Source organism: Nothoprocta perdicaria, unplaced genomic scaffold (assembly GCF_003342845.1).
Source record: "Nothoprocta perdicaria isolate Ctin4 unplaced genomic scaffold, notPer1 scaffold_93, whole genome shotgun sequence".
Classification (NCBI taxonomy): domain Eukaryota; kingdom Metazoa; phylum Chordata; class Aves; order Tinamiformes; family Tinamidae; genus Nothoprocta; species Nothoprocta perdicaria.
Window position 1 is genome coordinate 1668477 of NW_020456232.1, and position 23734 is coordinate 1692210.

Below are 23734 nucleotides of genomic sequence, written 5' to 3' on the forward strand. Positions count from 1 at the left end.
ATTACCACGTCTCCCAAAAAGGGTTCACCAAAACTCTCCCAAAGAACTGGCAAAAGTTTCTTCTACCTACAACCAGCAGAGCTTTATGAGATGGACTTGYCCAGTTCTTCATGTCTTGAAGGATATAAGCCAAGAATCTCCTACTTCCCTTAACATGAAGCTTTTCTTTAGCTCCTTAGGATGGCAAATACTGCACCCTAAATATAGATCTGAACACTGTCTAAAAAGGGGCTTAAGCTTCATTTTGAAGGCTCAAATAGGCAAAGAGCTCTTCTTTGATGATGATGATGATGATCTGGGATATGTACAGGCCCCACAGGTCTGTACAGGTTCAAGAACCAGGTTCAAGAACCTGGTACCACAGTGGGAAGCACTGCCTAGATCTAGTCCAAATACTCGGTAGCCCATGTAATTTTGTAAGGACTATTCAAACAATTATGGAAAGAAGAGGGTGCTTTTTCAACAGCTATGAATGACACTTTCCACCAGGCTCCTTTACCTAAATACCAAATTCAACCTCCATCGCTGTGGCCTGAGGACCCCCATGGCAGATATCAACATGCATCACCATGACAAGTCCCATCTCTGCACCAACCAGACGACAAAATTCTGCTGAACGGCAGACATTTCTTCTGCTGCAAGGAATGCTCGTGGTGGGTGGTTTGGAAAATAGTACCACATAGACCTTTCTAACACAATTCATCTGTCTTTCTGAGAGAAAAGGTCAARAACAATCAATGCACTAAGGCCTTCCACATCTTCCCAAAAAGATTCCCTCCCCAAGAGGCCCAAGAGCYGCCCCTTGCATCCTCTGTGAGGCCAGGCAAGGGTACATGCAAGGGCACGGGCATAAAAAAATAGACTCTTGAGATATTCTTTGAGACACCATTAATGTTTAAGATGATGTCYGGGCATTGCCATACGCTGCCGTGAGCTCGGTGGCACTATCAGACACATTTTCCTAGATCATTTCCATCCTCCTCCTGATATAAGCAGGAAGAAGTCGTGAAAGGCTCTTAAAAAGCTTATGCAAAGCACACCTCAGCGTGTAATACGTTTTGCAGTCACTTCCCTTTACTATTCTGAAGGTAATGAACTGCGCTATAATAACTGCCATGCTACGTATTATATATAGGCTGAATATTTTAAATGGAATAATCTCTTCCCTACATGGTTACTTGTGGGCTGCCCTTGAAAGTAGCCACTTCTTAGRATGCCAGGAGCTGAAGGAGGGAGTATCAGGCTAGAAAAGCTACAACTGCAGCTGCTTGACCTTCCATGCGAGAGGGCCCAGACCCCAGGAACAGCCACTTATTTCTCCATTCTTTCCTTCTGTTGATAGTAGGATGGGAAAAATAGCCCCAAGTGGTGACAGAAGTGGTGACGAAACTGGAGAGGGGGGGACAAAGAATGGGTTGGTGCCAGCTAAAGAGAGAAAAATAAAATAAAATAAAATAAAATAAAATAAAATAAAATAAAATAAAATAAAATAAAATAAAATAAAATAAAAAAAGGATACAGCCATACTCTGGTCCTTATGACAGCCAAGGTCTGCACCTAGCCCTTTAAACATAAGCACTCAGCATCCTTTTGCAGCAATGATAACATGCAACCAAACATTAATCATCTCTTTCTAAAGCTGCCACACTAGATGCCTTTCATCTGCACTGAAGCCAGCRCAAACCTGCTCCCACACCAGGAGCCCTCACTCCACACGAAACTAGCTGGGAATCTGGTTTGCAAACGCTCATGCAGGTGTAAAAGCCCCACGGAGCTGACGCCCGGCTCGCCTGCTTCCCTCCCCTTTGCTGCCCYGTCTCCCATTTCTAAATGCGAATCAAAGGCTCAGCAACTTCAATCGCCTCCCTTAATCCCCGAATTTTGCAAAGCTGCACAAAGGCTGAGCGGCGCACGCTGCGCATCGCCAATCCAGCAGCAGAAAGTCAAAGTTGAAGTTCATCGGAAAACAGAAAGAAGAAAAAAAAGCAAGCAAATTTTTGACTTGGAAATGCTCAGAGTCAATATTTGTAAATAAAGTCTAATGTATTTACCAGTATATGCATTTTTTCCAGCTTTCCGAACCTAGAAATAGTACACTCCCACTGAGATGAATCAATCACTCTATTTAACATGCAAAAACACTCCTCATATGTCAGCTTATTAATAGATGTTTTTCAAATTTAGAGAAAGAGGGGAGTAAGAGGCCACATGAAATAGCAGGAACCAGCATGCAAGCGGTTGTTGTGCTCTGCTAAGCTCTGCTCCGGGAAGCACACGGAAAGCTTTTTGCTCCTCAGCCTGATGACAGCTTTCCCGTGCCCTTGGCATCCATTACACTCACGGAGGCAAACGCTCTCCACGCTCGGCAATAATCAGAGCAAGGAAATTACACCTCGAGGGGAGGAGAGGACGTTTTTTCCCTCTTGGTTAAAAGCGCACTTAAAACTTGAAGAGTTTGCAAGGGGACCCAATAGCCCCTTCCTCCCCCATCCTCGCTCTGCAGGACAGAGATGGGATCCTCTGCAGTTCTKCTCCGTCACATATTTCTTCCCAGGATCTCAGTTTTGTTGTCTTTCTGCCCAAATCCAAGTCCTTTCAGACCCAGAGCTGGTTCTGAAAGGCCTCTTCCTACCAGGCAAAGCCCACCCCAGCCACCTCTTCCCCTTCCAAACTGCTTCTCCGCTACCCATTTATACAGAAAAACCCTCTGAAGGGTAGGGAATATGCACTAGCTATGAGTACAAGGGTGCAGAATAAAAAACAAACGTAAGAGAAAACAGTTGATGCCCCAAATCAGTACTAAATATTGCTTATTAGTATGGCAGGGTTCCAAGACAGCTCCGAGTCATTTTGGTCTCAGCTTTCAAAAGTCTGAAACATTAAGGCTTAATCAATCACTGCACATCGGTGGTATCTCATCTGTAAAATRATCAATTAAATTGCAGGGATAAAAGTGGGTAAGTGGGTTTTTAATTCAAGCTTCTCCAGGAAAGAGATTTGTTTAAAAGAAGTCAATTAAACCTTCCATTTGAGTTAATCAAGGTAATCTCCTCTTTTTATTTATTTTTTAAATTTGGAATTAGAAAAAGAAGACTGTAAAGGCCAGCACAGCAAAAGTTTCCATCTGAATGCAACAAAGATCGAAAACATACACGTCAGCTTTCAGCTTGGAGAACCATACACAAAAAAACTGCAATCAGTCTGCCATTCACTGGGATGCATGACACTCAAAGGGAATTATTTACAGAATTAGTCTAATGAAACATTGCTCAGGAGAAGGYAACCAGACATGAACTATATTGAGCGCAAGGCCAAATATGAACTTACAAGAAGTCTGGTTTGTAAAGGGTCTCTGTGGACACAGACAGCGAGTGGATCATGAAGGAAATTATTTGTGTTATTCTGCATTTCCCTCAGAAAGACAGCAGATTTCTGCTTCTTCCTTTGCCACACAGCCCCACTCAGACCGCATCTTTTCATGTTCTTAATGGTACAGTTATGATGTGAATGTATTGCCTGAAAGCCTTTTAGTCACCAGTGGTCATTTAGGTCAACACATTTGTTTCTTCTGCCCTTCTGAATATTTATGGCTTCTTTTTTTTTTTTTCTTTATTCTTTGTTCGGTCCCACTGTAACTCATTTCTTAGCTTCCTACAGCAAAATAACAAATGCCAGGCAAGCCACATACTGTGCTACCCATCTGCTTCCTGCTAATGCCTTTCCTGTTAGCCCATCTTTTATCTACTCAGTGGTTTGTTAAGTGATCTTCATGGCAAGGCATCTCGCATATGAAGCCCATCTATCCTGCTGAAACACAAAACAGGAAGAAGAGCATTATTAGTCCCAGGGCCATAAATGTAGAGTTTCTTCTCTGCCAAACACCATTGGGCATTTTCTGTGCTAACACAAAACGCTAGAAGAAAAACTCCAGAAAATTTCCAGCGTGCAACCACCCATCTGGCAAATCCAACACAACGTTAGGGTGCTACGTATTTTGCAAAAGCATGAATTCACTTGCCATGACCTCGATCCCGTTTCCATGCACTTTGGAAACGCCCTGATTGCAAACGGCCATAGCCTGGAGGCCGTGCAGGCAAGAAGGGACCCAGAGGTTTGTGTGTGCCGAGCTCAGGGCTGCGTCCAAAGGGAGCAAATTGAATAAGAGGGCAGGTCAGAAGAAAAAGGGAGAGATAAATCAAGTAGCTTTGACGTGATTCAATAGCAAAGGGGAAAGCCAACGCAGTGGTGCTTGCAGAGCATCGGGGAGGATTTGATCAGCTGTGTTTTAGATGAGGCAAAGTGACAGTAACGTGATTAACTCTGCACCGCATAGCGGCTGCGTTGGGTCCCGCTGCTGCTTCTGCCTTGGATATTCCTCCCAGTAACCCSGCCGCTCTGAGCTAAGTTTATTAGACGCACACAGCAAGTCTCAGCAGCTTCTCTGCCTTGACAGGAGGGTTTCAGAAATCCATAAACCCCTTCAACCTTYCTCTCTCTTTTCCCTTGAAGCAAGTCCTTTTGAGATCAGCTGCCTTCCATCTCTGTACGTGGCTCCTGGAGCGCCAGAAACCACCTGGCACAGGTGGGTAACCCTCTTGTGCCTTGGCTGTCTGCACAAGGGAACCTGCTATTGATTTCTAGGAAATTCATTTATAAAGGAGTAGCTAACAGGGACTCACGTTTTGCACAGATTTATCAGGATCACTGCATTTCTGCCAGGGCTTGTTGAAGAAATCTTCCCCTTGGGACTACATGTGCCTTGTCTTCTGCTTTTCCTTTCCTTAAGGTAAGGATCTCTTTCACAGCTGACTCCACGGAAATGGCAATGGAAATGGCAATGGAAATGGCATGGAAATGCCGCCAGAGATGCTCCAGATCCAACGTGCTCAGTTTAAACATGGAAATCCACCTTGCTTAATCGCAAAGCGCTGAAAATTTGAGCTGAAATGTGAGAATCAAGCCAGGTCTCCTCTGGCCCGTTTGTCATCACCATGAAGTTTCTATAGGTCAAATTTTACACTTAGCAGCATCTGCACAAACCTCCTGTTGACACACGGGCTGGTCTCGACCTCGGCTTTGCTGGGGAAAGCAGTGGGATTCTGGCTGCAACTCGGCTGAACCTCGGACTTGGGCACTTCATGAACCTGTGCAGCGTTAACGCAGCTTCTGGACTACCAAAACCAAGATGCAACTAAGTGCTTAGAGTTTTCATTCTGAAATAATAAGCTTGGACACCAAACAATACATTTAAATGAAACTATAAAACATTCCTTCCCCTCCATTTTTTATCCCAAGACAGTAATTATTATTATCAAGCTGATCTGTGTGTCCATGTGAGGAACCCATCATTTTGTTTAACAAACAGCAGGCAGAACTGGCCTTTCCATCCAAGCAAGTTAGGGATAACAAATAAAACAAAAAACAAAASAAAACAAAAATCCCCCAAATCCATTCCGAGATGCAACTTCCCTTCATGGCAGTTGCACTAATTCACATTATACCACACTGAGTCCACTCAACAGGTTTAACAGAAGCAGAGATCACAGAGTCATAGCATCATGATGGTTAGAAAAGGCTTTCACGGTGAGTCCAACAGGAAGCTCTTCAGCACCATGCCTGTTAAACCACGTCCCCAAGTGCCTCACCTACACATTTCTTGAACAGTGCCAAGGACGGTGACTCCACCAGTGYTCATGTCCCTGATGGAGGCTAAGCTCACAGGGGATCTTTGGCACACAACAGACTTTTTTTCCCCCAGATGACGATAATGCCAAAACGCCAGGGACCAGTATTGTCTATCAATACCCTGAAGTTGAAGTTTTACCCAAAAAAAGGGTACTCGAAGAGGGGCACTTGCTTCCACAGGCTCTCCTGTGTTTGGCCTCAGTTCTGCCTGCACAGTCCCCAAAACCACACCAAAAAAATCTGTCTGCAGCAACACCTACACCATTTATGAGCATAACTTCCAGATGASAATAAATAACTCTCCAGGCACGCTGAATATCCCCTACTCTGAGGCTTTCAGACTACCTAGGAGGATGCATGACAGCTGTAGAAACAGAGGGCAGCTAGAAAAGAGGGGATTTTCCCCCCCGGCTTGGAAAAATCTGTGCAAGTGTGCTAAGTGTCCAGCTTTTCTTTAATCATTTGTTCAGCTCCATAAATCCCGGTGCCCGGATGAGGCCGCCAGYGAGAGCGGCTGTGCGGGAATCGGCGCAGGGGGGGACCGAGCGCTGCCTCCAGCGCCCACRGCGCCAGTACCCACATCCCGGGGAGACACTCTGGGCTCCAGGCCTCCTTCCACGCTTCCTAAATGTGGTTTTACCACCAACAACTTCAAAGGAGCCGCTCAATCCTAATAATATAAACTCTGGCAAATGAGGCGCAGTTGCAGCTTGTGGAGGATAAGAAGCATATGCAAAACTCAACGATCTGTAACTGTCCTTTACTCACCAGCACCTGTTTAAATTATTGTTATTATGGTCAAGTGGCCGAGATTGGTAACATAAACATCCCCAGGGTGGATCCTGCGAACCTTCTGCTAGTAAATGGTTCCTTTGCTGCTGTTTCTCCAGCAAAACAAATACACCAACTACTGCAGCAGGTACCCAAGGATGGGGCCTGCACTGGGAAGCCGGGCAGGGAGAGCATCCACTGAGATGCAGGAGAAGGCTGCAAAAAGCAAAGCTGCACGTGGGGAAGGACTCCAGGGAGCTCGAGCAGCGAGTGCCAAGGGCTGCATCCCTCCGAGCCCGAGGTCTCCTGTCCCATGATGTTCAAGACAATAACTGTCTTGTAGGAGAGCACCTGCTGACATGCGGAGAAAGAATGYATCTGCCTGGTGACATAGAGAAATAATAATAATAGACAATGGAAAGCTAAACAGCAAATGGGGGGGGAGCTCAGCCTCTAGAAAAATTTAATTGTAATTTTTTAAAACCAAATTTCAAGAGGAGGCTATGAAAAAGAAGTCAAGAAAGATTAACAAAAAGATCAGCCAAGTGCAGGGTTAAATATGAAATAATTTTTTTTTTTTTAATGGATGTAGCTTACTTGTCAAAATTGCTGTTTCAGAGGATCTGCAGCTACTTGTGATTTTGGGCTGAATTCAGCAAACAGATTCAGCTGAGTATTTTCTTCCTTAAAAATGCAGGCACTATTCATAAAACCGCTGAGGAGATGGAGAGGGTGTTGACATTGCTTTTATGCTGAAAGGCTGTGTGGTTTCACACTCAGCTGGGATGTGAGAAATGGGTTCAGATCTCTTCAAGGTCTTATTCAAAGCAGAGATTTAACAGAGGAGCTTCAAAAGAAGTCTCCTCACCAGCATCTCCAAATGTTCTGGTTTTAGCGTCCCTCAGTATCTTCTCAAATGAAGCACCAAAATGTGCTCAAAGACCAAGGCCCAATTAGCCCAATTAGAGCTATTCTTACGTTCCTTCCCAAATTTGTTGGTCAGGATCCTAAACTTGGGAACTGTGAAATATCTGACAACTGCCAAAGTCAATAGAAAGGTAGGCAAAATGTAGCTCCAACAAAAGCTGACCAAGTTGGTCCTACAAAGCTGGCCAAGAGAAGGGTCAAGCCTCCATTTCTGGTGCCAACCACAGCTGGTGGGTGTTGAGATCCCTGCACACCTTGCAAGACAAGACACCATCTGCTTACACCTCTGCCTCCGAGCAGCTCCCAGAAGAGTTACATAGATGATTCAATCAGTAGAAATAAATTCGATGAGCAGCAAGGGAAAACCTCTGAATGCTTTGTAAAAGTACAGCCTGTGCAGAGAAAAAAAATCTAGAGTTGACACCAAGTTTTGCACATCACTGAAGCCCAAGTAACTGCAAAATCTGACCCAGAATACCTTTTACTCTGGTTACATGCCCCCCTTGCAGGATTTTTTTTTTTAAATACAATTAGACAAAGGTATCTTAATACTAACACCCTCCACCAAGAAACTATGCCAATTGAGTTCTTCTGAGGGGCTTTGCCTGAGCTTTGCTCAATTCATGCCAAAGAGGAAAACTCACTCGAGGTATTATAAAGAACTGCTTTGGTAACAGTGTTGGGAAGAGCCTAGTGCTGCTCATACAATACAGTCCAGTCCTGAGGAGCTCTCTGCCCAAGCAGACAGGAGACAAGCATGGGAAGGAGTGTGATGAGCCCTACTTGGGTAGATGGTGAAGAGACCTGTCTGCATCTCACAGGGAGCCTGCCTGCGTTTCCTGATTTTCAAACAGAAGTCTAATGCTTCTCATACCAAAGGATACATCTGTCCTTCTAACCTTGCTGGGGGAAAAGGAAGAGATACTTCATCTCATGGCCACCAGGCTCGGTGAGTGGGGCTGGTGCGCTGGTCCTGCTGTGAGGTGGGGACACCAAAGAGGGCACGAAGGGGACACCACTTGGGCCTTGCTCTTCGCCCTGGCTGCTGAGGGTTTTAAATATTTAGAGTGTCATCAGTAGAGTCACTTTAAAAAGCGCCAATAAAATTAATATTAAAAATGACTTCACACATAATTCATGACCGCTAGAAACCATTTTTTTTTTCACTCAGCTGATAATCTAACCAGTCATGCATTTTACATCACTTTCTCGTTTTCTCAGAAGCAATGTGCTACTTTAGGAAAATTTTCCATGTTCTTGCGCTTCATTTGTAACTCGGACAATGCAGAACTTCATAAGGAGCTCTCCAAGTGCTAACACAAATCCAGCGTGATCCCTGGGATATGAAGTACCAGTTCACTTCCCTCACAAGCTCTATTAAATCCTTCTGTCTGGATGTTTTAGCCAGGCTGCAAAGGCTGCAGCCTCTGCACCCACAGCCCCAACCACGCATTGATGCTTCCTCTCATCGAGGCCAAGTCATTGCCACGTGTCCCAGCTGATAAAGACCAGTCGTTCACCAAAGGTTCTCAAATTATACCAAAAAGATGAAGCACCTAATAAGGATGGTCTTCAGAATGCCACGTAGGAAGTCGCATTAAATAAATAAAATTAAAATCTCTCCATGTATTGTAACTATTTAATCCTTTAAAAAAAATACCCCAGGATTGCATTATATTTTATACTTAATTAAATATGTCTGGGTACATTTATCAAAGCCAGCTCTAAAGCCACTGGTTAAAATAAGAGACTGCAATTTTAAAGCACTGGCTTAGACAGCCTTGCAGATCCCTTACAACAAGTCGCAGTTCTCAAACACGAGTCACAGGGAATGTCTGAGGAAAAAGAGCGGCTCGCATGCTGCAGCCTTCTGTGCTCACCATGTAATGGCTTCTTCTGTGCAGATGGAAAAACCTCACAAAAATTAAGACTAGCCCTTAATAACATTCACTCCAGGAAAGCACAGAAACATCAACCCGCTCCTTTTTAAATAGTTCAGCACATATTGCTAATATAGGTTAGACTGGAAATAGAAGTACAAGGTGGTTTCAAGAGAGTTGGAGAACGGAGACCCGGAGTAGTTTAATTAAGGCTACAATATCAAGTGCAGCTTAATATAATTTAATTTAACGCCTGCTGGAGTTAATAGGTCAAAAATAATAAACAACAGGAAAAGAAAGATAAAGCTAGTCCAAAATATCCTTGAGTCAATAACAGCATTAAAAATATTAAAATCTGGCATACCTGCCAGCTAGGAGAACTATCGGAAGGCTCACATCCGTCCAAGCAAGGAGCTAAACAGCATGAAAATCAACAGAAAATCCATCTTCAAAGACTTTTCCAGCCAGAAAAGCATCTAAATTCAGAAATCTTTTTATTGTTATTATTATTAGTTTCACTAAGATTGAAAAGACTGAAAATAAGATTCAGTCAGCAAGGAATATTTAGAAAGCCAACGGCATAATACAACATGCACATAACTAAAGGCATAAAAAATGATAAAGACTTTTCTGGAATATCTTTTGAGCAATCTTTATCATAAATTATATTCAGAAGAGTCACACGACATGTTCTTGATTAGTGCAAYGACATGTCAGTGGAAAAGTCTAATAGTCTTGCTGGGAAAAGAAAAGATATATATTATAAAAATTATCATTCTGCAATTCCAAAAATAACTTTCCAAGAGCATGGAGGAAATAAAGTTGGAGATGAGCTTTTCAAAAGGACAGCAGTGGAGAGGTAAACTTAGAAGAATCCAGGAACTTGATGCAATTTTCCTTGATGCCTTTTTACTGATGTTACGTGCTATTTCTTTCAGGGTATCTCAGGCCCTTTTGGAAATGGCAGGTGATTTCCATGGCCAGGGAAGACTCCGTTTGATTTCAGGGGGCTCAGGGCTACATCCCAGCAACAAAAATCTGTAGCTCCACTTACTAGGTGCCACTTGGCATTCTCCTATGCAGTACCTTGATGACTTCGATGACCGATAGATGACCTGTTATTCTTACAAACTCACAGAGAAGCACCTACACGTCTCATAGCTACAAAATGCAAATATGTTATTTCAGTCCACCAAACATGTGGTGTGTAGAGCTGCTTAACTACCAACGTTCCCTCTTTGCCTCCCTTCGCCTTCCACAGAGACAACATCAAGGGCAGCGGGAATGCCTCTCATTTCACGTGCAGGAAACTGGGGCCAGATGCAGTCAAACAAACAATGCGGTGCTGACTATATCAGGGAAGCACTCAGAGCTGATCCGGTCAAACGGGAAGGAAAACTCCATGTTCCAATGGTTTCTTCCAAGTCTACATGGCTTATGAGCTTGCACGTGCCCAGCTGGTCTGTGCATATCCCAAATCCAAGCTGAAGACAACAGCTCGGAGCACATCAGTGCATCAGCTGTTCATACAAGAGGCACAAGGTGGCACATGAGCTCATCACCCCTTGTCCACTCTCATGGCATATTCCTGCTCCAGTCCTTCAACCCCATCCATCTAACTGCGAACATTTATATGTCTGCATGTATAAATGGACAGTCTCAAACAGCCGCACCAGAGCAGTCAGAAATGGGTGAGATTAAGCTGTAATTAAATAAGCAAAAGATATCTTTGAGTGTTAACTGACATGCAGAGGAGTATTAAGAACTAAGGAGATTCCAAAGATGAAAACGGCAAGTAACTTCATAATTAAGTTCTGAGCTTCTAGTAAGTCTGTAGCTCAGTTAACGTGACCTATTTATTTTGTCTCTTGTTGCTCTGCTGTAGCGGCAGAGCATTCGAAGTCAACCTGCTGATTAATGCATGCCTATTTTGCCACTTCAAATAAACACTGCTCCATTTTCACTAGAGCTTCAGCCCTGCTGTCTCTGCCGCACGTGGTGCTGATGCATCACTCAGCACAGGAGGAGGCCCCCAAAATCCTGCCGATTGCATCGGCTTTATCCCAATTTGCAGCCCCAACCAGCAGGAATTTAAAAGCAGGCAGCTTATGGTGTGCAATGGAGAAAATACATACGTGTTTTTGGAGGAGACAACACATTTGGGAGGGGATGCTATGCTGAAATCTACAGGCAGAGTAAAGGTAATGGAGTCCAGAGTCTGCAGCTCATTTTCTGCAACCAATTTGAGCACATGCGTTTAAGAGCAAGAAATCTGCAGGCCAGAAAGCTGGGGAATTAAGCCAGGAATGAGATCTTGTAAGCATTGTTCCTCTGAGAGCCTAGACTGCTCGCTATATCATTTAAGAGCACAAATCCTTACACATCTAAGTCTTATTTTGAGTTGGACTGAAGTTTGTAATGACTAGAAGTCATCTTCTGAAGGATTTGTAAAGAATTAAAGGTCTCAGTTAATGAGATCCTAGATGACAAGCAGCAGTTTGTGAGAAATGATGGGGAGGAAATTTGGGGTACGCCAGCTTTCTGGTGGCTACTTCACCACGTGGGACTCAGTCAGCTGGAGCCCGCAGCTGTGGGAACATTGCTGGTAAATCTCAAATTGCTCCCTCTCTAGCATCCAGACTGCCTCCTTTTAAAGGCTTCTAACACTGACCATAGACAATTCTCATCACATCAAAAACTGATTTAAAACACATAGCTTATTCCCATTCACATCTTATTTGCAGGTATACATTTAGGATTAAAAGTTAAGACAAAACAAGCGCGTATCTGAGATTAGCGGTGAAAACATTTTCATTTCTGCCCTCCTGCCTCAAATCCAATCAGTTTTCTAGCAGAAATGGGTTTAGTGCCCTAAGCAGCCCACACCGTAACCTCCTCCCCTGAATAATTACGCACGGCTGAGGTTTCTGCTCCGGAGGGTTTCTGCCCTGGTACTGCACAGAGATTCAATCAGAGCTGCCTCTCACGGCGGCGTCTGGAGCAGCGATTACGGAGGAGGCGTCGCCGAAGCCGGCTTGGCAATGACCAGGGAAGTTTAATTTCCTGAACGGCTAATTCCCTTAGCCACAGCAAACACAAAAATCCTTGATCCACCCAAACAAGAAAAAGAGCTATTAAACACCCAAAAAGTATGTTTTGAAAATTTATGAAAGTTCTTTCAGGACTRTTTTCTGAAGTCAGAAAAATTTACTTTTCTTCTTCAACACAAAGAGAAACCCCTTCTGTTTAACCAGATGAGTATCTGCATCAGGTACCTGAAGACATCCACAAATTCGTTCTTTTTCTTCTTCCCCGCTCTGCACTTTAGGACATTTTAAGTGCATTGAGATTAATAGGCTTATCATCACTTGAAGGATGGAGAAAAAAAAGTCTCCCATTGATGCCTAATTCATGTTGAAATTCCAAACCAGGGCAGCTCCTGGGCATGACTGCAATGGGGGTGGAGAATGACCTTCTCCAAGGATCTCCAAGTGGAGAAGCACTTCCCTCCACTTCTGCTCTTGGAAACGGGGTGGAAATGGGGAACAGGCAGGGAATTACTCCTTAGGGCAGCAATGTGAGCTCGGATCTGCTTGTGCTCATCTTGAGCACGGGGGTTGTTGCAGCCCCGCGTGCTCCCCACTGGACAGATGTGCAGCAGGGGATGTTCAGCCTCTCCACGTGATTATCTGCCCTCTCAGAGGAGGATTTCGTTTATTGAGGTTGTTGCTGAGAGACTTCAGTTGGCACAAGCCTTTTCCTCACAAGATACGACTCAGACAAGATACCCTTGTTTTACTTGGGTCACGGCAGAGAACAGGGAATCGCTTCCACTTGGATCGAAGTCTCCCCCAGCTGGAAAAGCAGCCCTCATGCCCTGACAAATACAGATGGAGAAGTGGAGGGGAAACAAAATACACACGGACCTGAAGGCGTTTCCCTGTGCAGGCGGGAGGAAAGAGCACCAAGAAGGAGCTCTGCAGGTCCCTGGTCCCAGCTCTTCCCTGYGACGCACCATCGCTGCAACCCACAGCGAAACCCAAGCAGCTTTTGGGGATTTTCTCCCAGCACAACAGTTAAAATAATGAATCTGCTTCTTCCCACCAGCAATTAGAATGGCTGCTACTCACGGGCTGCTGCTCCGAGCAGAGTTCCCATGGGGCAGCGGACAACAGGGAAGTGGGACACGGCGCTCCGGAGACCAGCCTGTGCCTTGGCCCGGCCACGGAGCAATCCCCGTGGCAGCTCCGGTGGCTGCTTGTTTGCAGCCTTCCCTGGGGACTTGCTACGCCCCACGAACCTGCTGTATTTTCCTTCACCATCAAGCCTGCTGGGAACCACCACCACATCTCACACCAGCAGCTGGCAGGGCCGTGGGGTGCCCAGCTCGAGCACGCCGGAGAATTCGGCTGCTCCCGGCCTAGGGGTTCACAAGTTCTCAAAGGGAGGGATGAAGATGCAAACGGAGCATGAGCACATAAGCCTCCTTAGGAAATCGGGATAAAAAGAGATTTGACTTTCTAAAGTGCGATGATACCCGCATATTAAGATGGTTTTGGAACCGACATGCTCTAAGTAAGGGAATCACGGGCTCTGCTTGCCTGGCGGGATGAATAAACACTCGGTGCTACTGCACAGCTTACACCGTGCAGGGGAAACCTGCAAGCCTGAGCGGATCTCAGCAGCAAATCTGCTCGAAGTCAGCCAGGTTTAAAGCTGGCCAAATATTAAGGCAGAAAAAGTCTACTTGTGAAAAAACAAACAAACAAACATAGTGACTTTGCAGCCACACAGCCACTGTAGATCAATGAAAGTCTCCAAAAGCATCATCGCTTTGTTTTCCATTTTTCAAAATCTTGCAACAACAAATTAGCAATTACTAACAATAAACAATAAATGCTATTACCCTGCTAGCATTTTGAATCCTTAAAGCGTTTTATAGGTAATGATTTAACTATTTGAGCGTACTTTTAAAATGTAGCACCAGAGACCACATCTGGCCAATATATGTCTGGACCCGCACCGTTCACTGTAGCCTGCACGCACACGCAGAGCACAGTCACTTCTAGCAGCCTCTCCCTGAAGAATTAAGCGCAGTTTTAGCGTTAGGGCTTGTTATTTCTCCAGCAGGACCCCTTACCAGCATCACGCTCGCGCGCTCCTCACACATCGGGAATTGTGCTAAGTGCTGTGCAAACGCAGGGGCTCAGCACACATGCACCAGCTGTAGCTGCCAAAACATGACAGCACGCCACTGGGACTCGAGGAGCATCCGTCCCCAAAGGAGAACTGGCAGAACTGCCTCTCAAACGCCGTGGTGGCCGCGAGGAGGCAGCCTCGACGGAGGCAGCCGTGGCCACCTCCAACCTGGCAGCTTGCCCTCTCCTGACATTATTGCAGCTGTAAAAACAAGCCCTGGTGCTGTTCTTGCACCATGTTATTTTATTCGTATTACTGTCACCATGAGATTATTTTAATGGCGTAAGTGCCATGTTTAGGCTCGGAGATAACAAACCCTTACTGGAAGCTGCGCGTTGAGTGTTGTCTGTTTCCCTTAAATTAGAGACTAATTCTCTGCAATTAAAACTACACTATCCCTGCTGTAATTAATGCAGTGCAGTCAAAACCAATTAATAAGAGTGCTAYTAAAAAGATTTAATTTGTAAAAATAGGACACTGCATTAACAAACAAATTATATATCACCCCAGGAAACAACACAACACAAAGCTGTGTAAGGGGAAAAGTTGATATTAAAGAAATAAAAATAGAAAGGAAGCTTTTAAAAAGTCAGTTTACTAACTCAAATATAGACACAACTTGACAATACCAGTTGCAACCCCGAGGTTCAGGAAAGGGCCTGACAAGTGACAAGTGACAAGCAGCTTAGCAGCCTGCTCCACTTGTGGATCCTGATTTCCACACGATGAGCACTGCACGTTAGCTTTGCTTCCTGGCTGTCTTTCCAAGCACACACCTCATTCTCCTCAAAGGAAAGCTCTGATGCTGCTCTAGAGCCATCTTGCTCCTACGTTTCCTCTGAAATTGCAGGCTGGAAAAGACAAGGAGATCATTTTCGCTTGGAGTCCCAGCCGTTTTTCCTGTCCTTGCCCAGGCTACTCTGTGAGCTCTGGACTCGAGCACTGAGCCCGCATCTCCATCGTGCAACTGCAGCAAGCACAAAAACGCTGCCCCTTTGGCAGCCCCATGGCTGTACGAGGTAGGGATATGCCAAAAACAAAAGTAAAAAAAAGTGCATAAAGGGGCACTTCTAATAAGATCGCATGCACTTTCAACATTGCACATGTACAACAAAATAAATACACCCAACAACCTTGAAAAGAAGGCTCCCGTGGACATTCCATCTTCTGTTGTAGGGCCCTGGTACAAAGTTAGTTRCGTTAACTCTCACAGCAAAGATTATAACCTGCTGACAGCATCGTGTAAAGGAAGTTTATTGCATATATGAATCATGCCTTGAATGGTCCTAGCTCTGTTCCATAAGCAMATAACTTTTCCCAGAACGCCGATCTATTTTACAACCATGTTTGCTCTGGTGCAAAAGGCGACCTAAAGCACAGAGGAAGAGATAAATAAAAACCYTAGAATTTATCCATGTACTTCAGTCCCATTTCCTGCACTAAACAGCAGGCACCTAGATTTAGATCCTGAGCTTTTTATGCCCTTCTTTGCTACCAAGCCTTCCAGAGCTCTCGCCTGACCGGTAAGCAAAAGACATGGGCAGAGATGAGATGAACGTGTAGAGCCCCACACACCACCCTGGCCCAGCGACCTGCATCAGCCCCACGGCCTCCCTCAGGGGCACAGGGTCTGCTCCCAAGGTRCGTACTTAAAGTGGGACAGCGCTGCCAACAGCTCGCACTACCGTTTCACCAAAATTGATCTTTTACTAGCAAAGTCAGTCAAGCCCTCATTATCAGAGTGCTCCTGGGCTGATCGCTACCAGCCACTGATACAGCTGCAGGCAGTTAAATACACATTTATGCGTTATGTGCTCATTTTCCTTCCGCGTTTGATACTCACTTCCAAAGGATCTCCCGGCACACACAAGATTTACAAAATCAGTGCCGAGTAACTATATCTATTGGCGCATTTGCTGCTTTCTCAAACATCCCTGTTTACTGTAATTTCGTAGAACAGGCTCTCGCAAACAGATGGATTTGCTTCACTCAGTGCTTGGTGCCATCGAGACGGCCTTGGCCTCGCTGCAGGAGGGAGCTGCTGCGGGAAGCTGCAGCCAGTGGGAAGTCCCAAGGGCTCCCTGTGCCCACAAASCTCCTCAGCCTGTGGCTGCCTGCTTTGGCTTCAAAAGCTCCAGACTATTTTTTAAAAGGCTGGCCTGCCTTCTAACTGCACCACGAGCCCCTYGGTGCTGCTGTTCCGAATTTCTCTGGCCAAGTATCCAAAATTTTTTAAAGTTATTTTCACGTGTTTCACAGCTGGCACAGCTCAATGTGCCTTGGCTACTGCCTCTGCAAAGCCTCTCGGTGCAATAAGGAATTAGCACAGCTTTCCTGGTGGCCTGCAGGCACTTCTGCTGGTGCCTCCATAGCTTCAGCCAGTTGCTCCCTTTGAGCTTTCTGAAACCCACATCCCACTCTTTTTTTTTTTTTAATGCCTTCTTGCCTTTTTCTACCACTATGTAGCATCGCCAGGCTTGACATCTGTCCATAGGAGCGTAAGCAGCCTTGATTTCTCCTGGCTTGGTTTGCCGATGCAAAAGAGTGTGTTAAGTGAAGGACTTGTTTCTTATTTACCCTTTTATGCATTCTTTTAACCAGCCAGGGCTTGGAGATGGGATATTGGACACTTCATCTCCTCTAGCCTTGCCATGCTGAACAGAGAAATATATATAAATGTATATTATATATAAAAATATATAAAATAGATGCATGTTATTACAAGCTTTTCAAATCACAGGAGTCCACACAACCCACTCCCCTGCACCCTGCAACAGCTGGCTGGACGGGGATAAGCAAGGCCATGTGGGCAGTCCCATCTGCCAGCCCACGAGAAACAGCAACACTGAAAATAACCCACAAAATTCCCCCCCAAATCCAGGGGTGGCTTTATTCCAGGGATGGCACACTCATCTTTCCAGAGGGCTTCCTGGTCACTCAGAGCCTCCCAGATTCACGGGAAGCGTTACTGAAAGCTCCTTCGCACCGTCGTGTGGTGGGGAAAGTTGATGAAATAGCAGGTGGAAGAGGAGCATCTAGTCTGAAACTCCTGCAAAGCCCGAAGGATAAAAGGACCRTGAAAAGCCTAACAAAGTAATATATCAAAAAACCCTGACATCTTGAGAGAACACCCTGCCCAACACGGCTCATCCACTGAATGCTCCTTTCTGTGCCAAAGGACAAGGCACGAGCTGCCAGACCCTGGATGCTGGAGCCTCGAACACCTTATTGATCAGGAAGGGGGTTAACACTAATTCAAATAACACGTGTTACTCATTTCTGCTCCAGGGACTGACAAAGTCCACAGCATCAATCTGAGGTACTTTTACATGACCCACGGACCCCCACAGCCCCCCATAAGCTTTGTATCTGATCTCCTTTGACTTGGGAACACACAATTCCCTACAAACAGGGAAGCAACTAGGAAGTGATGCAGCCAAGACCAAGACCTTTCTGATAAAGCAGGGAAGAGAACGCGGCTGTTCCCACTCCTGGGTGGGAAACATCCACACATGCTCCAGCTGCGGCAACCCCGTCCTGCCTGACTCCCTGAGCCCTGCGCCCGCACGGATTTGGGAGAGAAGGCACCCGAGCAGCACTACCCCACAGCCAACCCCCCAAAACTCTGATTTCTGGATTCAAATCCCTCACACTGCTACCTGAGACAAGATCCCCAAAAGCCAACACTGCCATTCCCACCCGTCACTGCAGWTTTTGTGACTCGACACCTACACGCAGCCCTAAGCATTTCCCAGACCCAGAAACTCCTGGAAAGCCTCTGGGTTCTCTCAGACCCCTCTTCCGATTTCAACAGACTTTGGGAAAGGTCCAGGCTGCRGAAACTAAACTTTCTGAAAAATTGGCCATAAAAAAGTTTCTGATTGTGCTCAGACACAGGCGGATGGGCTGCATCCTCTGGGGCTCCTGCTTCACTCTTCATGCTGTGAAGCATGAAAATGCACACACCCAGTATATTAAGATAAGCTAATACCTACTTGCAATTACTGTCAAAAACACTGAAGATTACTCRGTACCAAAAAGCTTGAAATCATTCATCAGATTTTGGCACAGCTCGTTTCACTGGGCTTTTCTACAACCCTGCCCTTTTCCAATGAAACTATAAACTCTCCCTTAATTGAATTTGACAAATGAAAAGAGATTTGAAATAACAAATGGTCCCCAAGCTTTCCCCGCAGCAAGGCTACAGAGACTCGATTGAACTTTAGCTTAGCTGCCAAACCAGCAAATAAGAGAGAGTGCTGAAAATACCCGCTTTTATTCAGCTACCAACCAGCCTTTCTCTGGGAACAGCTCTGTCCTGTGAAACTTTAAACCATTTGAGTGGTGAGAAAACAAACCTGGCTGCTCAGCTGGACAAGCCCTGGTCCCTCTTTCGCTGGTGTGGGGCAGCAGGGACCCGCGGACCTCGACCCACACGATGCCTCCGTGCCATGAGAGCCTGTCTGGAAACAGAGGAAGCTCCTGCTCAGAGCCCTTCCCAGGAAAAGCCCTTGGAATATGTTTTCCCTTGTCACAAAACAGAGCTGGGGGGCTCAGGGATTTGGGCAGTCAGCTAAGCTGGTGCTTAGCTGAAGAGCAGGACCAGCTTCCCGAGCTCCATGGCACAACTTYCATAAGGAAAGATGAACTATATGGTCGCTAGAGGTACCTTCCAACTTCAATCACCCTGTGATCCTGTATGATCCTGTAAAAGCACTGCACCAGAAAAAGGGGACACGTTCACCYTGGTGTGTAGCTGGATCCTGCGAGAGCACAGACAGCTTTGGGATCATCCTTTGTAAAATGATGCTTAAAACCTGGAAAGGATACAGAAGACAGCCATAAAAATTACTTGATGGAGAGAGAAAAATGTCAAATAATGAGACAGCAAGAGCTCAATCTGTTCAGTTTATCTAAAGGAAGACTGAGCAGTAACTTGATTATGGCGCAAAACTCCTTTCATGAAGAAAAATACAGTGTAAAAAAGGGCTTTGTTATCTCTGCAATAAGGAGTAGAAAGAATCAATGGCTGAAGCTGAAGGCAAGGAAAAGCCAATAAGGAAAGTATTTTTCTGCTAAGAATCAGGAAACTAGAGCACACTCTCAACTAAAGCAGCGGATGCTTCATTCCTGGAGGATGCTATAGGAAGCTGGGACATCTTTCTGCTTGAGAAGCCTCAGTCAAACACAGCCTGCCCTGCGCAGAGGCAAACGGAGGGAAAGCAAGAGGCCCAAGAAACCCAGGAGAGCAGACAAAATGATTTCGTGCTCCCATCTGAAGCTGCTAAACCCAGAAACTCTGTGTGAATGGCTGGGAGCACGATGCACACCCTGCACGCAGGGACACACTGCCCCAACAGCTCTTCTTCCCACGGGTCTGCTTTTAAGAAACATGGAAAGAGGGGCTGCATCATCAGGTACCAGTTTCCCTTGGGACTTTCAAAGCAGTTGAAAATTGACAAGTATGCACTCYTATCTGCCTTAAAAGTCTGTTTTAGAGATACTAAAATAATAATAAGAATAAGAAGAATCAGAGAGTTTCTCTGTCTATTCTCCAGATTTCTTGCATTAAATCAGACTCGCATCAAACCACCCACTGAGTCCTGAGCCAAGGACCAAAGCTGGCTTTTCTCCCTCTCCGCCGTTTTCCTCACAACTGATATTTTTTCATCCTGAGCTGCAAATATCAGGAATGCTGCCTACCTGACCATTTCACTTGGGGGAAAAAAAAAAAAAAATAATAAAAATAAAAAATAATAATAATAAAGTTTTATAAACCTCTCTGGATGGTTTGTGGAGAATTTGCTTTGTGTTAAGTCATTTGAAATCCACATCTATTTGTAGCAATAACTGTCCCAAGATCGCTGCCATTAGGATGAGTTTTAGCCAGCCAGCAAGCCATTACTTTGCCTCCTTGCACCAGCTTGTGGATCTTGCTGCCTCCCAAATATTATCTGGTCAGCAGCCTCCAGCCAGTCTTTACTCTCCCAATTTTTCACGTCCAGTCCCAGGAGTTCTCTGCCAAAGCTTCCTCTTGCTTTCACTGCTGCATCCTGGCAATAAACGCTTTGTCAGCTGCCCGTGTTGCTCAACGCTTTCCAGATTTGACTCCCTGAGATGTTCCGCAGTACTGAGGTTTCCGAGCCACTTTGGAAGGCTCTCACCAGCCTCCAAACACCCCTTTGGCCACACTCACCCAGCTCCAGAGGTGYCCCCTGAACCTCTGCTGCTGCTGCATTCTGACCGCTCAGCTGAGCCTCTGTTGTGGCTGCATTACAGCCCTTTGATTGGAGCAATTTTAGCATTTTTTCTGTCACCAAATTAAATAATGAGCGTTATTAAAAAAAAGACTCAGAGTAAAGGCATTTGCCTCTATCTTCTTTCTCCTGCCGGAATAGTTTAATGCTTTCCCACACAGTATCAAAGAGCGTCTCTTATTAATTTTTGAAAATGTTTATTTCAAATGTAAGCACTGTTCTTTGATAAGCAACGATTCAGGTGAAATGAAAATAGCTAAGAAAAAGTGTGATTGTTTGGCTTCTCTTCTGTCAAGGTGTTCTCAGGAGCCCTTTAATTACAAGGGGAGCATACACGTGTCGTGATAAAAACACTGCCAAGCAGAAGCAGTAACACACACGAGTTAAGAAACGCTTGGAGCTGCATCCTCCCCTCAACCTCTGTCCACATGTGACCTTGGGAATTCAGCATCAGGACTGTCACCAGGTCCTGGCCAAACCAAACACCCAGGGATGAACCCAGCAAGCCTCTCTTGAAACCCACATGACTAAACTTTGCACTTGATTTCACCAGTGTGGCTCCATGAGTTGCGTTAGGAGATTCTTTTTTAGAGCTCATTTCACAAAATGCTGGCTGATTAAGTAATCACGATAATCAAATTTGCCCAAGTTGGACAGAACTGATACAGGAACAAGGAGTTGCATTAGTCTCATTAAGTTCTCACAACGTGCAGCAGTGCATCTTTTCCCCCAGTGAATCCCAAATCCAAGAGGTACATAGACAGAAACTAAACRGTAGGGGAATTTACTGGCTATAGTTCATCCAAAATTCATAAAAGACTTGGAGCACTTTGTGGAGGTGACTTAAAGCCATGGGCGCTTATACAAAAGCCTCAGAAAGTCAGCAGTTCACGGCAGTGTTTGCAATGATTCAAAGCCTTCCAATAACACATCTGCTTGGATTATATATTTGCTGGTACTGTGCCATTGTAGAAGCAATTGCTGCAGCTTCCTTTTTTATTCCGAGGTCTATTTCCCAATTCCTAAGCGCAGGTTTAAGCTCTGTACAGCCCTTGCACAGGGCTTTAAATGCCGCAGCTGCAGCACGCAGGATTAGCACCAGCCCTTCTGCAGAGGGGTGAATGTCTCTCACCAAACTGTGTTAATTCCCTATTGGAATGCAGACGGTGTTTTTAAATAAGAAACAAGCTCAGAACATCCGCTGGGAATCTGTGCCTTAGATAAACCTTAGTAAGTCACTAAATATGAGTTATTATGGGAAAAGTGCTCACACTGAAGTGCTGGCTGTATTTAAATGAAAAAAATATATATAACATTTAAAAAGGGAAGATAACTTCTAGAGAATAGTCTCATATTGCCAATTATGTTCATGGGGGGTGTATTTGAAATGATACAACAGCATCGCTACGATCAAAAAGCAACGCTTTAGACTATAAAATATACTCTTATGAAGAAACCAAAAAAGAATAGGAATGGAGGGGAATTTATAAAGAGGTTTCCTACATGAGGTACTTGGGGTTTTTTTTTTTGTTTTTCTAAACCCAGGGTGCTCCAGCAAGTGACAGGATTGTGGTTTTGGCTCACCTTTCAATACAGGAGCTACTGGAGAAACAAAACCGAAGACTTACGCATTTGATTTCTCCTGGTCTCCACTCTCGAACAACTCGAAATCTCCAGTTTTATACTCAAGTTCCCTGAGAAAAAGTCACACTCAGTTTTCCAGCCTCCAACAGCTCRCTGGGGGCTGCTGACGTGTGAAAATAAAAGGCAGGCTCGTACATTCATCCAGGAGCTGGTGGCAGGGAAGCTGCACACGGTGCAAAGGAGACTTGGCATCTCGGACTGGATTAGCATTCAGCCCACATTCTTACACGGGTTTTCTGCAAGAGAAAGGGCCTTCAAAAAAGAGATGCAAAATTGGCAGCTGCACTGAAGAAATGAAATAAATTTACTTTCAAATTGTGGAAGGAACATCTCTTACCTCCAATCATTCTCATTGGTTAAAATGGATGTCCTCTGCCTTTGAAGTCATGCAATTCAACGTGATGCTTCCCAGCAGGATGCATCTGTTTTGAACATTTGCATTCAAAATGTGGAACAATCTCCCCCCTTAATTTTATCTAGAATTATGAATACTCCATTTGCTTAAATATATTCCAAACAGATGATCTTAATCTGGAACAAGCAGCAAAAGACRTAGTCAGGCATTATGATTATTTCTTGGCTGCACACTAGCATCTGAATGTCTTCTCTCTCTCTTTTTAACCCTAGCACAGYGATTAGACATGGCTCCAATGTTCACCCCAGGGATCATCCAGATGTCCCAAACGAGCATGTCGAGAAACATCAGATGTCCTCGACATCTGCACCCCAGAAGATCCCCAAAAGATCTCTTACTCCTGGGAAGGAATTGAGGAAAGGGAGCAGCATTTCTCAGATACAGCAGACAGGCTGCAAGGTTGCCACCAGCAGGCACGGGAAGACCCACCAAGACYCTGACATGACCCTGGGAGATGCCCAAAGCTCACAGTGAGCATGGTGTGCTCGGAGGCTGCCCTGCTCCTTGGACTGCAGCATGGGAGTGTTAACGTGGTGGTGTTCGAGATGACTATCTTGTACTATGACCATGCTACCAGCTACTCAGAAGCTTCAAAGCCAACAAAAATAGATTTAAAAAAAATGAAAAAACTGAAAAAAAACCTTATGCTCCTAAGAATCTGGCAGTCATGGCCTACAGTTTATGAAATGGCAAAAAAAAGGGAACTGAATTTCCACCAAATCTTCCAAATTTAAGACATTTCTCTTAAATAATTCAGCCATGCCAAGGTGAAATACAATCTTCTGCACTCCCTGGAACACACCAATCCCAGACATCTGGGAAATGTCCTGAAYGGACTTGGGAGTAGCTGTGATCAATTCAGATACCAACACTAGATGGACAGAGAGGATCCTGCAGGCAAAATTTGGGGCTGATGGGCAACTTTAGTCTGGTAGGCACACACCAAAGGACACTGA